Source organism: Capsicum annuum, chromosome 5, assembly GCF_002878395.1.
Source record: "Capsicum annuum cultivar UCD-10X-F1 chromosome 5, UCD10Xv1.1, whole genome shotgun sequence".
NCBI lineage: Eukaryota > Viridiplantae > Streptophyta > Magnoliopsida > Solanales > Solanaceae > Capsicum > Capsicum annuum.
Genome location: NC_061115.1, coordinates 69,895,607 through 69,909,480, shown reverse-complemented (window position 1 = coordinate 69,909,480; position 13,874 = coordinate 69,895,607).

Sequence of the window (13,874 nt, the reverse complement as noted above, 5' to 3'; positions counted from 1 at the left end):
TAACATACTTGGGATGATTTCAAGCTAGATAGAAGTACGGGGTATTACAATAGGAAAATTCCTTGACCTATCTTGAAACCATATCTCATACTCAAAAACTAATAAAGAATTATATAGAGCACCAATAGACCCAACTCTAGTCAGAGCACTACTCGATGAATCGAATGCCCTCTACGATTGAGAGGGATTTGCAACATGACTTGGATCCCTAATTCTATGCCTCAAAGGTATTAAGTAGTCATGAGCTCAATTGGAGCCTAAGCTGGCCCTAAATCCTTTTGGCTACTGAAAATCTTTGATATCCATCTCTGACTTCTACTCCGATGCAACACTGAGACTTTAGAAAGAGGTGTCATAGTCCAGTCCGCATGTTTTGACCATCTTGTATCATTTATTTGGGATAGAATAGAGTCAAAGAGTGTGTTTGAGGTTTATTGCAATGCGGACAAACGATAAGGAGTCAATAAGTAAATTTCATAGAATGTCCCTATAGCCTCCCGAAGATAAGTTATGGACGTCTCCACAATGATCCGTAGGGCTCTACTATAACTTATCTCTTCTACTAATACACCGATGAATCCTAGGATCTGATACCAATTTATAAAAACTTAATTTCTTAGGTCATAATAGTTCCCATAATAACCTACCAGTAGGCATGCCAAACCTGTAGTCCAAAACAGCTAGTAACAGACTACCAAATAAAATAAGGAAAGAATGTGGAATAAACGTAACATAAGGTCAAATACATAAGTAAATCTAAAATATTTGATGTTTAAATACAAGAGTTGCTAATAATAAAGGAGTACAAAGTAAAGTACAAATGAATACACTGATATAAATTATCTCCGAATACAACTTAGAGACTAATCTAATACATAAGAGAGATAAAAGTAATACTTCGAACGTCAGGAGCTAACTCTAAGTCTCCAAACTATGGCTGTTTTATATGACACACACATCAATATTGATAACCCGTACTATGATTTATAGGTTGCTGAAGTGTAGTATAAGTACAAACAAATAGTACTTAGTATGCAACTGCCAGTTGAGCTCCAAAGATATAACAAATATATATAGCATATAAACAAAATGAAAACTACACCTAGTGTTCAACAACCATAAAATAGAAAATGAGATAATAAGGATAACCTATCCTATTCATGTCTAATAGACTAACATAACAAGGCTAATAAAGTATCGAGGATGAACTATCCTATTCTAGTCATACTCAGAAATCTTAACACTATATCGTATACCCTGGGCCAATATACGAATAAAGGACCAAGGAGGATTCTATATATATATATGTATGTATATATGTATATCAATATATAATGCCAAAGAATGAATATAAAATCTAAACAAAGAATGAAGGGATATACGAAAATACCATAGCTACATATAGCTAGATAAACATATATATATATATAGATGTAACATCATCTCAGAGCATAACCTAGATCATCATATCTTTATTTTAAGGCCTCGTTATGATTTTATCAGGATTTAGTACTAATAAACTCAGGGTTTCTAATCCATTTGTCTAATCAGGAATTTATCATTCTTAATAATGAAATCATAAGATAGAATAGGACAAAATCATACCACAAAGCTTGATACCAAATCAATGACCAATCTATCACAAGTTAGACATAACAACGATCTTAATAATATCAATAACAACGTGAGTAACCGGCTATTCCAAACAACTAAATACCTAGTTGAGTATATGAGTACCCCTACTGCCCCAAGCTTGGAAGTCTCAATCAGTGTACAACAACACAAGGCATAATAATCACTCATATCTATGCAACTGTCCCATACTAGCTGATAGACATAGGGGCATATTGGTGATTGGCGATATGCATGCAAATATGAATACAATAAAATCCATAATATCATAATACCAACATCATAAGTATCATTATCATAATCATCCTCTGCCCTTGTAGGATATCAATTTCATCATCATAATATCCTTTAGCCATGTCGAGTATCATGATATCACTATAACATTCTTCGGCCTTGTCATGCATCATCGCATCATCATAATATCCTTGGACCTTCACATCATCATAATTTTCTTTGTCCTTTTTGGGTATTATTATATCTTCATAATATTCTTTGTCCTTGTCGGGTATCAATATATCATCATAATATCCAAATTAATGTCAATAATAAATAGTGAGCCCCATAAGGGCTAAAGTAAAGTGCAAGCCCCATGAGGGATAAAGTAAATAATCATGAATAGAGAAGCTAGGTAGATTATATTTCTACAATTAATCACTGATCATTAATATCCCATTATACATAAGCATATATACATAATAGGTTCATGAACTCAAGCCACGGCTAAAAGAGTATAAGTTCATAAATTCCATTACCTGGAGAGATATTCGAGACTAAATCAATATAATAACGTAGAAAGGGTTGGAATCATTCAGGACCAGAGTGATTTGTTGTATTAAATCATAGATCGGAACTTATCTTTGTCAAGTCTTTTAAATAACATTATTAATGTCTTTTACCTATAAGTTATCCATTAATGATTAACATTTATTATTATGAAGAAATCCATTATAATGGTTCTTTAACCCTTAGTTAGTGACAACCATAATAATATTATATAATAATTGGAATAGTATCAACCATTAATACAACGATCATGAATATACCAAATCTATGCATTCCATAAAAAGTATTCAAACATTGGAGTCAAAAACACCATACCACATTTTTCTTCTTCCTATACCGGAGAGATGCGTATATTGGCATATATATATTTATATATATATTCATAAACTAAAATTTCACCCTTTACAAGGATAAGCACTTCTTGGGTAGTTCACTTGTATCATAACACTGCCTTTGGCCCAATAATCTATTCAAAATAATTACAATATTATAATCATGGCCTTAGGCCGACATACGTATTTGTATCTCATATCAATAATAATGTATGTATAAATAATCTCATAACTATAGGCCATTGAATAATCAAAAGACATAACATCGCTATAAGATATGAAGCATATTTATATTCATCTCACATATAGGAGGCATATCATTCTAAAAGGCATTATGTAGCAATAAGTATACCTTATAACTATGAGGAATATTGCATCTATGAGGCATCTCGTATTTAAAGGTCATGTATCATGACTGTGAGGAATATCATCTCGATGGGTAAATTATCATATATAAGACGAATAACATCTTTAAAGGCCCAATATCACATTAATATGGAAATAACATCTCTTATTACCTAATATCTATTTGATATGGCATATCATGGCCATATCTAAGAGTTTTTATCCGGGGGAAAATACCACCATTATTCAAAAAACTACCAAGTAACTTTACACTAAGGTTTACTAGTCCCAACTATGCATAAAATCCTTAAATAAGTCCTCAAAGTCTAACATAAGTCTTTGCCTCATGTAGGTCAGACGATTAAACTTCTAATCCTCAATTTTAATATTTAGGCATTTTAAACCCCAAACTAGGCTATGATATTGAGTTCAACTTCTAGATGTTAAATAAGCCATAACCAATCCTAAGATAGGAATTTCATCTAGAAACAAAGGCATTTATGTAAATTCTATCCAAATTATGGTTTCAAGATCACTAGACTAGCTCTACTAAGGTTAATCATACTAACCACGATTCTAATACTTAAATCACATTCCAAACCTAGTATCCGGCCACATCTATACCACAACTAGTTCAATCTCGAGAGAAGGTAATAGGATTCTAAAAGGTAACAAACATTTAAATGTATGGGTTAAAACCCTCATCAAGACTAAGTTATTCTACTCAAAACCAATCTTAACATTCACCTTCATACATAATATATATTACACATTATCTTAAGAAGAAGAGTACGCAAAAGCCTACCTCAAAGACAAACAAAAAATTCTTACATTATTCACCCAAAACATATCTTTATTTCACAATTCCAAAATTCCATCACACCATCAAAATCATAATCTACTCATTAATATGAGAATAACGACACTCATATTGCATCATTGTTCTTCAGGGTAAGAAATGACACAAAAACTCTTAAGTGGGTCCAACTTAAGAAAATTTCATTGTTGAGGTCCGCCTAATATTCATACATGAACAAAGAATTATAATCCTCAAGAAATGGGTGAAAACTATGCAAAATTTTGTCTAAAATCAAGCCCTAAGCTATATTGGGAGTTTGGGTCAAAACTAAGGAAATTTACAAAGAATTTAATCGAATCTTACCTTAAGTGAAATAATAATCAAGCTCCTAAGTCACCGACAAAACTTAATTTTGAGTTATCATACAAATTTAGGGTTTTAGGTCTCAAGAATGAAGGAAAAATGAAAAATTTGCAACAATGGGGTCTATTTATAGACCCCTAGGCAAAGAGATGTTGCGATCCCCATCATTCAGATTATGATTAATGTGCTACAATTTCCATAGGCCTTGTCGTGATCACCATGGGGTGATCATGGTCATCGTTGCATGATCACCATGGCACCATTACTAGCAACTTGGAAATTTTTCCAAGATTGCAATGATACCTCGGGATTCATTTAGAATCTGATTTTCTCAAATGAACTATGTACTCACTCTAAATTCAATATTTCTGTAGCATTGGTAATGGTGGATTCTCAATCTGAGATCATTTCAACCAAATTTGGGTCCCACACCCATATTTCAAAATTTCAACTTTTCAACTAATAGGTCAGAATGAGTTAAGGTGCATTGCAACCTGAACAAAAGGTCTAACCAATCTTTAATCGATATTCCAAATCTAATGGTGTATTTAGAATTTGTATATGATATCATTTTACAGTAGTTTTTTCCTGGTCGCTATTTGGAAATATCGAAGACTTCCAAATAAGGAATTGGTTCTAAGAACCAAATGAACTACTTGGTAATCAAACAGTCAGTCCCATTAAGTGATAATTAAATTAGGCCAACTATGGATAAGATTAAATAGTGAATATAATAAAAAATTTGAGAAATGATTGAAAGGGTCATTATAATTTGTGTCATTAATTTTGGGTCAACTGATGAGGCTTACTAGTACGTATGCTTTATACTGATGCTACACTTACTATATTATATTTTGGGTATAGTCTTTTACAGGAATCTATGATGGTTTCTTTACTATTGTGATAGTGATCCTCCAGTAGCTCCCACTTTCTCACTCTTTATAGAAGTTGTGTCTTGTGTACTTTTCCTTTAGCAGCTAGTGTACCTATTTAGACAAGATCCTAGGATAGTTTATTTATTATTTTTCAAAATTATTCAATATTGCTTTATTAATTCAAATTAATAAGGAGTTTCACAAGTTATATTGAGTGGGCAGTAAGGGTTTCTCCTATCTAGGTGGATTAAATTATGTTCCCTAATGATCCAGTAGTTTGTGTAGTAAAACTTAGTATGAGAGAAGTATGTCAAATAAAATCCTATGGATTGGTGTGTTTAAATCCATATCTAATCTTTGGGAAGCTATGAGGAATTTTAGGAAGACTATTTAACTACTTTCTTCTCTCTGATACGGTTGTTCAGTTTTTATACGGGTTGATTCCACTTGGTATCTCTTTATTCTAATTTGTATCTTGACTAGTTATATGAATGTCTCAAGACTCCAAGTGGAAAGGTGTAAGCAATGGAAATTGAAACCTAAAAGGTTTTAATTGGTATCTAGTCCTACGTGTTGTGTGTAACATATTTGATAACTAATTTAAAGGTCATTAAGTACAAGCGTAAAGGTCATGTTAATGAATAATGAACGAGTGTTATTGGGTTTATTTTCCCTTACTTTATGTGTTGTGATTTTAGTTGCTTAAATCTATGCTATTTGAATGTTTTGAATGTCTTATCCTAAATGGTGATAGGTAGAACTTTTACCCTGACTTTTTTGTTAGTTGATTATAGGTTTAAATCGACATTAAGGTCTAAGATATTGGGCACTTATGTGAATTGTACTAGTTTTGATAATTGTAAAAAGTATTGTTATATGGAGTCTTAATTATTTTTATTGGTTTAAAAGGCAAAAGTTAGTTCTAAGTCTAGCGGAATGTATGAATCTTTCGTAGTCATTGTTGTTAACAAGATTTGAATCCACAATAATAGGTTTAGTTTAACAAGGTTCATCATATGCATTTATGTTTCAGTGAAGCATATGTCTTTTAATGCACGACTATGGTCATTGGTAACTAATTGGAAACTTTTTTTAGGGGTAATTAACAAGGTCTTACCATATTCCAGGTTGAATTATGTGTATTAAGAAGCTGGGTAGGAAAATATAGGAAATTAATAATATAGGCAGCCTCTATTCGGGCAGCCACAACAGTGTGGAGCACCTCTATAGCGGGATTTTCTCTGCCATAAAAGTTGTGGTATAACGAAAGTCGCACCACTATAGTAGTACAAGTGAGGCAGTATGCCCACCCTATTTCCCTTCATTTTATTTTTTTGAATTTTCTTAGTTTTTTGATATTTTGAGAGCGGGAAAGTGCATGAATATAGAAATTGCATAAATACCATATAAGCAAGTGTATTTCTTATTAATGCAGGAATAAAAATAGCACCCATGAGCAGGAAAGTAAAATAAAGAAAATAATATTATCTAGTGCATAACCCAAATGAGGACAGCCCAAACAAATCATTAAATGAGGGAAGGGAAAAATGGAGCCTAACTGAATTCCTTGTCAGTCACGAGCTGCTGGAGCAGGGTCATCTCATTTTGTATCACTCGGGAAGGAAAACTATCATAGAACCTCTGAATCTATTTTGGGAAGATTCTAGATGGGTGAAATATACCCGAACATAACCATCATGGTCTTCCACAATATGGTGAGTAAACGTTCTCAGGAGTGCTTCTTTCTTCTTCTCTCATCGAGGTCTCGACAGAGTGCTACAATGTCTTGGGCAGTGGAGGGGGCTGTAGAATTGGAAGGGCGCTACTCTATGGACCTTCTAAAATTGACCATTCATTCTTCGACTAGCTGCTATTGATCGAGGGATGGTACTAAAATAGAGCGGCAGCATCATTAGCTTTGTCTTTATCTGCTTTATGGGCCTCTTTTATGGCCTGCTACTCTCCACCCTATTTGCCTTTTTTTTCTTACAGGATAAGGGTTCTCTCACTAATAGGGGATGAAAGGGAGATTATATCTCTACTATCCCATATTGGGCTCATAAGGTACCCCCCACCTATCTGCATAACTCTTAAACTAGCCTAGGAAGGAAGAACCTTTCCTAGGGCCCCGATAGATGTCTTTCTACTCCATCATGATCTGCTCAGCAATATTCAGCCAAATGCCCCTGATAGTACTAGAAACCACCAAGTCTCAAATATAGGTTATGCCACTAGTGTTATTTGACAGATGAATCCTTCAGGTCACCAGGTTCAACCACCTCTAAGCATCGGCTTAAAAATAGGTACTCGTGTACTCTTAGTTGAAGGCTAGGCTACCCGATCCCTAAATTTATCAATATTCAGAGTATCCCTCTGCTACATAATATCCATATCTCAGGCCCTATCTATGTAGTTTTTATTAGATATATAAGGTATCTCAATCACCTCATAATAGTGCGAGGATCAATGGGCACGTCCACTCCCCAAATACGTATTATATGGCTAAGAGAATCCCAAAGCACGGTAAGGAGTATGGAAATGAACTTTTTTTTTCAAATTTCAATGGCACTAGAGGGATATACCACCAATGTGCACCATCCTTACTCCTACAGTGGGTTGTAAAACTCTAACGCCTTCTCCTTCACCCTTCTCATATCAAAGCCTCACTTAAAGCAAAAATCCATCCTCCAATACTCTTAATAGTGATACCTACTACCTTGATAATTAAATCAGTCATATGTTGGGTATTTCATGCTATTTTGTGTGATAGCCTACAAAATTTAGTAATGGAACCCATGAGAAATCATCTTGAATCAAGTAAGGATCGATTGGTAAAAAGTTGAGAAAGTCCTATTTGAACTGAGAAGTAACTGTCAAATGCCTATTGCTATAGCACCAGGTCTGCTTATATAGTGACATAACTATAATGGTAATTTCTATGCTACAACAGTACTGCTATAGGACCATTATAGCGGTCTTTATCTTTCACAGTAGCCAAAGAGTGCAACAATGGGACCCCTTGACTTAAATATTCCCATATTTAAAATATAGACCCAGATTAGTGTTCCAGTACTATCCTAAAACTATTTTATACAAAAACTTTGCATGACACCTAAATCATCCGCAAATTTCCATTCCAAGCCCAAAAAGAACCTTTTGAATTCTCTTCTATTACAAGCTTGTTTAGGTCAAAAACTTTAAGTTTCTTATGCGCAAAATATAGTAGAAGAATTGTTAATATAAGGGAAACAAATATTCTTTGAAATTTGGACATTGTAATGCCTATGGATAAAAATATTGAAAACTAACTGTAACCCTCTATTTCAATGTAAAATTATAGCGTAATGTATGTAATTTCATGAGTGATGTAGAGAGGGGAGGAATTTTTTATAAGTGGAGAAGGGAAAATATGAAATGAACCTATTCCTATCCCCCCTATATTATTTTAAGCTGCTATAGTTGTACGCTCTGTTATAGCATCACCACTCTTGCGGAACCAATACCACTATAGCAGGGTCTATTTTAAATTCCAAGAAGTTTCAAATATTAAAATCTGCACCCTATGTATGTGTTTTGGCAATTTCTAGGGTATCTAAAGCTTTTGGAGGAAAAAGTTTTAGTTTGTATTGTACCTGTGTGATCACAGAAAATGTATTTTAGTTTGATCAAGTATAGGGATTTAGATATTAACTTTAATAATTGGGATTGATCCATTGTTTTCCTTGTGAATTCACTGGTGTTACAATTTCCAGATTAGGGTCCATGTTTTGTAATCAGTTTTGTATGACCTCGTAAGGCGAATATTAAGTATAATGTAGGTTTAGGTTTTTCTTTATTTAATCGGTTAGGGATGAAAATGCTTAAATTGATAACTATTATAATGAAAAAATCTATCATTACTGCGAAGCACATTGATATTAGTACAAAACTCAAAAACTTTTGGGATATCATTCAAAGTGTCTGTGAGACCATGAGTACTTAAAATTTGAGGACTTAAATTTTTCGGTCAGACTAACATTAGTCTGCTATAGCAATGAGCTTACTGCAATAGTAGAGTAATGCAGTCTGAAAACCCACTTAAGCATGATTTATTTCCCTTCTCCAGTTTGGGTGAGATAAACAATTAGGGAGGCCCCGAAAATCTTAAGGGCCCATTCCTTAAGCCATGGGGAAGAAGTTAAAGTGGTGCGAGTGGGTCCAAACCCACTGTTTCTTGTGAATAACATATCTGTAATCTTAACATTTGATTGGAAATTTCATTGGTTTATCCTTCCCATAGCTAGATGACATCCAAGTAAGCTAAGATTAATAAAGTAGCTTAGACTCGAGTTAGAAATCATAATTGTAATGTAGATGAATGAAAGCCTTCAGTTCTATGCCTCCAAGTATGGAGTTTGGATGGCTAAGACAAGTTAGAAGTTTGGGAAACATATAATTATGGGCTATTTATATATTTATTCATGTTATGTGTCATGTATACTATAAGTTTGTATTCCTTATCGTAAACTTTTATGTGTTGTATATTAAAGAACTAATTATCGCATATTAATAAAACATTAAGAAAAAGGATGGACCAAGTAAGAGGTGGGGGAGTTCTTAACAACCTAGGGTAGTAATCCTGGTTATGGTTTTTGAGACATAGCATCGTGGATGAGTCATGGTAAGGACCCACAGATAGTATGGTGATTTTGTTATAGTTTAATGCAATTTATGTTATATGTGCAAGTCAACTACTTTATAGTATGGCTTTTTAGTGCATAATGCTTGGTATGGTCTTTGCAAATAATTTGTGAATTGTTATATGATTTGACCTACCCTACTTGCTAAATGTGGAATATTTTATAATTAAAATGTTCTGATAGGTTTTTGGTGAAATAAGGTTGGAATACACTAATGTATGAGATTTCATACTTGCAAGGTAATTATTCCTTGAATGTCATGTCTGGAGGCTTGATGCATCAACCATAGAGTGTATACACGAGGGTCAGGTGAATTTGACAATTCCATGTGTTAACCACAAATTATGCTTATATGCTTTATATATGTGTGTACATATTTGGAAATTTAAGTGATTGGGGTAAATGTCATATGTTGGATATGGTTGGAGTTAGGGTTTTTGAGTTGGGTATGATTTAACTATATAATTATTTATATGTATTGACTTGGCTTTGATTGAATGTAAATTGGTGATATTTTGTTGACTTATGATTGTAACCATAGCTGTAGTTTGTTGCTTTTATGCAGAGTTTAGTTAATTATTATTTATTATTAGGGATAACAAATTATGTTACCTTGGGCTGTGGAAGTCCACATGAAGTTTAGATGGATTAAAGAGTTCAGTGTCAGTGGGATGGAAGGAGAATATGGATAGTTATGCGGTGAATTTGGTTTGATGATTGGAAAGATGGATGGGTAGGTCATATGCCCAAGTAGGCCTTCCTCGAGTATGATAAGTGACTTATTAGGTTCTTGACCTAGGTCTAGGGCTTTACCTTGATATAGTGGTCCTCTAAGAGATATATCAACCCTTAGTGTGAGTTCAGGCTTGGTAGTCCGGGGTAGTAGGGTTGTGAAAAAGAGGTAAGGTGGTGTATGGGACTTATAAATTAAGGTTAGTTAGGCGGTGGAAGGGAACCTTTGGGGGTTAGATAATGAGGTTAAGAGCATACATGTTTCCTCAAATATTTTTGTTATATGTATGTAATCCAATTCGGTTGACCTGATGAGTCATACCAGTAAGTGTGATTTATATTGATAATATGCTTGCGATATCATCTTTGGGATATAGTCTTCTTTAGGAATCAGTGATGACTTCTTGATTGTTGCACTAGTCATCCTCTAGCAGCTCTCCCACTTTCTCACTCTTGGTGGAAGTTATGTCTTGTATAGTTTTCTCTTAGCAGCTCTTGTACATGTTCAGACTAGATTCTAGGATAGTTTATTTCCATATTATTTTTCTAAATCATGTAATATTGGCTGATTACTTTTGATTAATAAAGACTTTTGCATGTTATATTGAATGAGTGGTAAGGGGTTCTCCTATCTAGGCAGAATAAAGTAGGTGCCCGCACGATACGTTAGTTTGGGATGTGGCATTTTGGATCTAATGGAACTATACAAATTGTCACTTGGGACTAGAAATACCAAATGTTAACTGAAGTCAACTATATTGCTTTTAAAGCCTCTATAAACCTAAAACTTATTTTCGATCACATTGAGAATCATGTCAACCACACCCAAACCCTAAAATCAAAAAATAGCAACCATAAGAAAGGATATACTGATCATATCGTATAAAAATGGAAATTCATAAATTTATATTATTACATAATTCCCCATTTTTCTAGCTCAAACCCCGAAGCAAAACTCCCAGAAATATCAAAGAAAGGTTCCTTCAAATATCTCTCAAGATTCATCATCCCAAGATAATTAAAGATAATCCTTTTCATGAGGGAACTCTGTTCTCCCTACAATCAAGTCCAATTTTAGTTTCAATTCATGAATCATGTTAGGGTTCTTAAGAATTGAATCCTTGAGTTTAATTCTTGATCTCTTGATGAAATTCATTGAATATTTTGTACTTTTTAGTAAGAATTCCATGAGTTAAAAGTCTTTCCCTTGATTTGATTTCTAATCTAGGCTTATTGATTCTTCCAAGAAACTCTCTAAATTTTTTTTATGAATTTCAAAGTTTATATGAGTTTTAAAACATTATTTTCATGGTTATGGGAATTGATGTACATTTTTTCAGATTGATTGTTTAAGAGTTGCAAGTTTATGTTTATGAAAATCTTACAAAGAATCTTTATACTATTATCATGTCTTGAAATGAGAAAAGCTTATTGTATCTTGAAAGGTGACATTTAGAGCCGAGACTCACAGAGAATAGATATGTTCATGATACGATATTTTTACTGAAACATGACTTTTAGAAAATATTTTAAAACTTTTATTATGAGCAACTAGTATATTTTGGTAGAACTAATTAGTGTCTAGACAGGTATGGATTTTGACAATACATGCCCCAAAACTACATTGCCACAGTACGATCAGATCATCCGTAGAAAAGGTGACTCCTTTATTTTGTATAACCTGCGGGCTCAACTTTGAAATCCTAGTATTTTCTTGTAGAGGATGGTTATTTCAACATGGGTAAGACATTGGGCTTTGAAAATATGGATAAGACATTGTACTCCATGATGCTCACCTGGTTTATTTTAGTTAAGAGAAACTTCCCCCAAAAGAGAACTTACTTATTTTGTGATAGAGTGTAAATAGAGTTTTATGAAGCATTATGTGTAAGTTTTGTTTGGACTTTAGTCATTCAATTTTAAATTCCAGTTTTAGTTTGATGAACACGTTTTAATAAAGTTCTACTTATATTATTTTAAGTTTCAGCATTCAGATTAGCCTTATTCTTTTACAGTGATGATGGTTATATTATTTAAGTCTTAGTTTTTCTAGCTTCATCACTTCTAGATATTGGTACTGTTTCACATTACTACTTTACATGTCAGTACATTCAATGTTTTGAAACCTCTTGTTTAGCACTACAGCATTGGACGATGTATCCCCTAACTTTCAGATATGTAGGTTATGAAGAAACTCTTAAGTAGGCTATTCTATTAGTTTGAGTGAGTTCTCATTCTTCATGATAACTTAGAAGTATTCCATTCATTAGTTAGTTTATTACATAAAGGTTGTTATACCCAAAATGTAGTACCAGCTTCATAGACATAGTCATGTCAAGTCATTTGTAATCAGTTTTAAACGGTTATAATGTTTCAGTTAATAAAAGTTTAAGTTATTTTATTTCATTTTTTTATAAAAGTAAGACCGTGCTTTCATCTTCTGCAATTTGTATCAATGTTTAGCTGTCCTAGTTCCAAGTCAAGCCTAGTGGTTCTCTCAAACCAATCATTGTTACGGGTATCATTTACATCTAGCGAGCGTGCAACATAGACACCCTTACAAAATTAAATATTTAAACAAAATAAATAAGCAAATAATATAGTTTACCATACAAGCAATCCATTAGATGGTGTATAACACGATAACAAATAACAGAAGATATTGGCACCACATAAATCCTATGAAAAAACATACCATGTACGTAAACTTCAACACCAATATTCTACTGAATTAAAAAGAATGATTTGACTTAATGCATCACGAACTTCTGAATATTATAGGTACATTTATGCCACTAAAGTTGGAGGTTGTTGATTATATGGTTTATATAGAATTGTTCATCTTCTTTTAGCATGAAAAATTTATCTAACAAACCAAATAGGAGATGAAGTTGAGAAAAAGTCCCATAGGAAAATTTTCAGCTGAAATAACTAATTTTTGAGATATTTAATTGCAAGAAAAGTGTGAAAAGAAGATTTACTCTAAAGCGAGGTGTGTTAATGAAGGACAAAAAATTTGAATCACTTTTATAAGGGTCTTCACATCTTTAATATAGTAATTTAGGGTACGTACTTTGAACATGTGTCTCATGTTATTTAATAATTAATGTATATAAAAAGAACAAATTGTTTCTTTGTACAAAGTACAAAACTTTTAAAAAATTAACCTAAATTTTTAAAGATAAAAAGTGCTATTATACCTATTAAATCCGCGCACCCCCCTACAAATGGTATCAGAGCACAGTAATTTAAAGAGTACGGAAGAGATATATAAGTTAGAGTTAGAGTTAGATTTAAAGTTAAAAAATTTAGCTACAAAAATATTCAATTAATT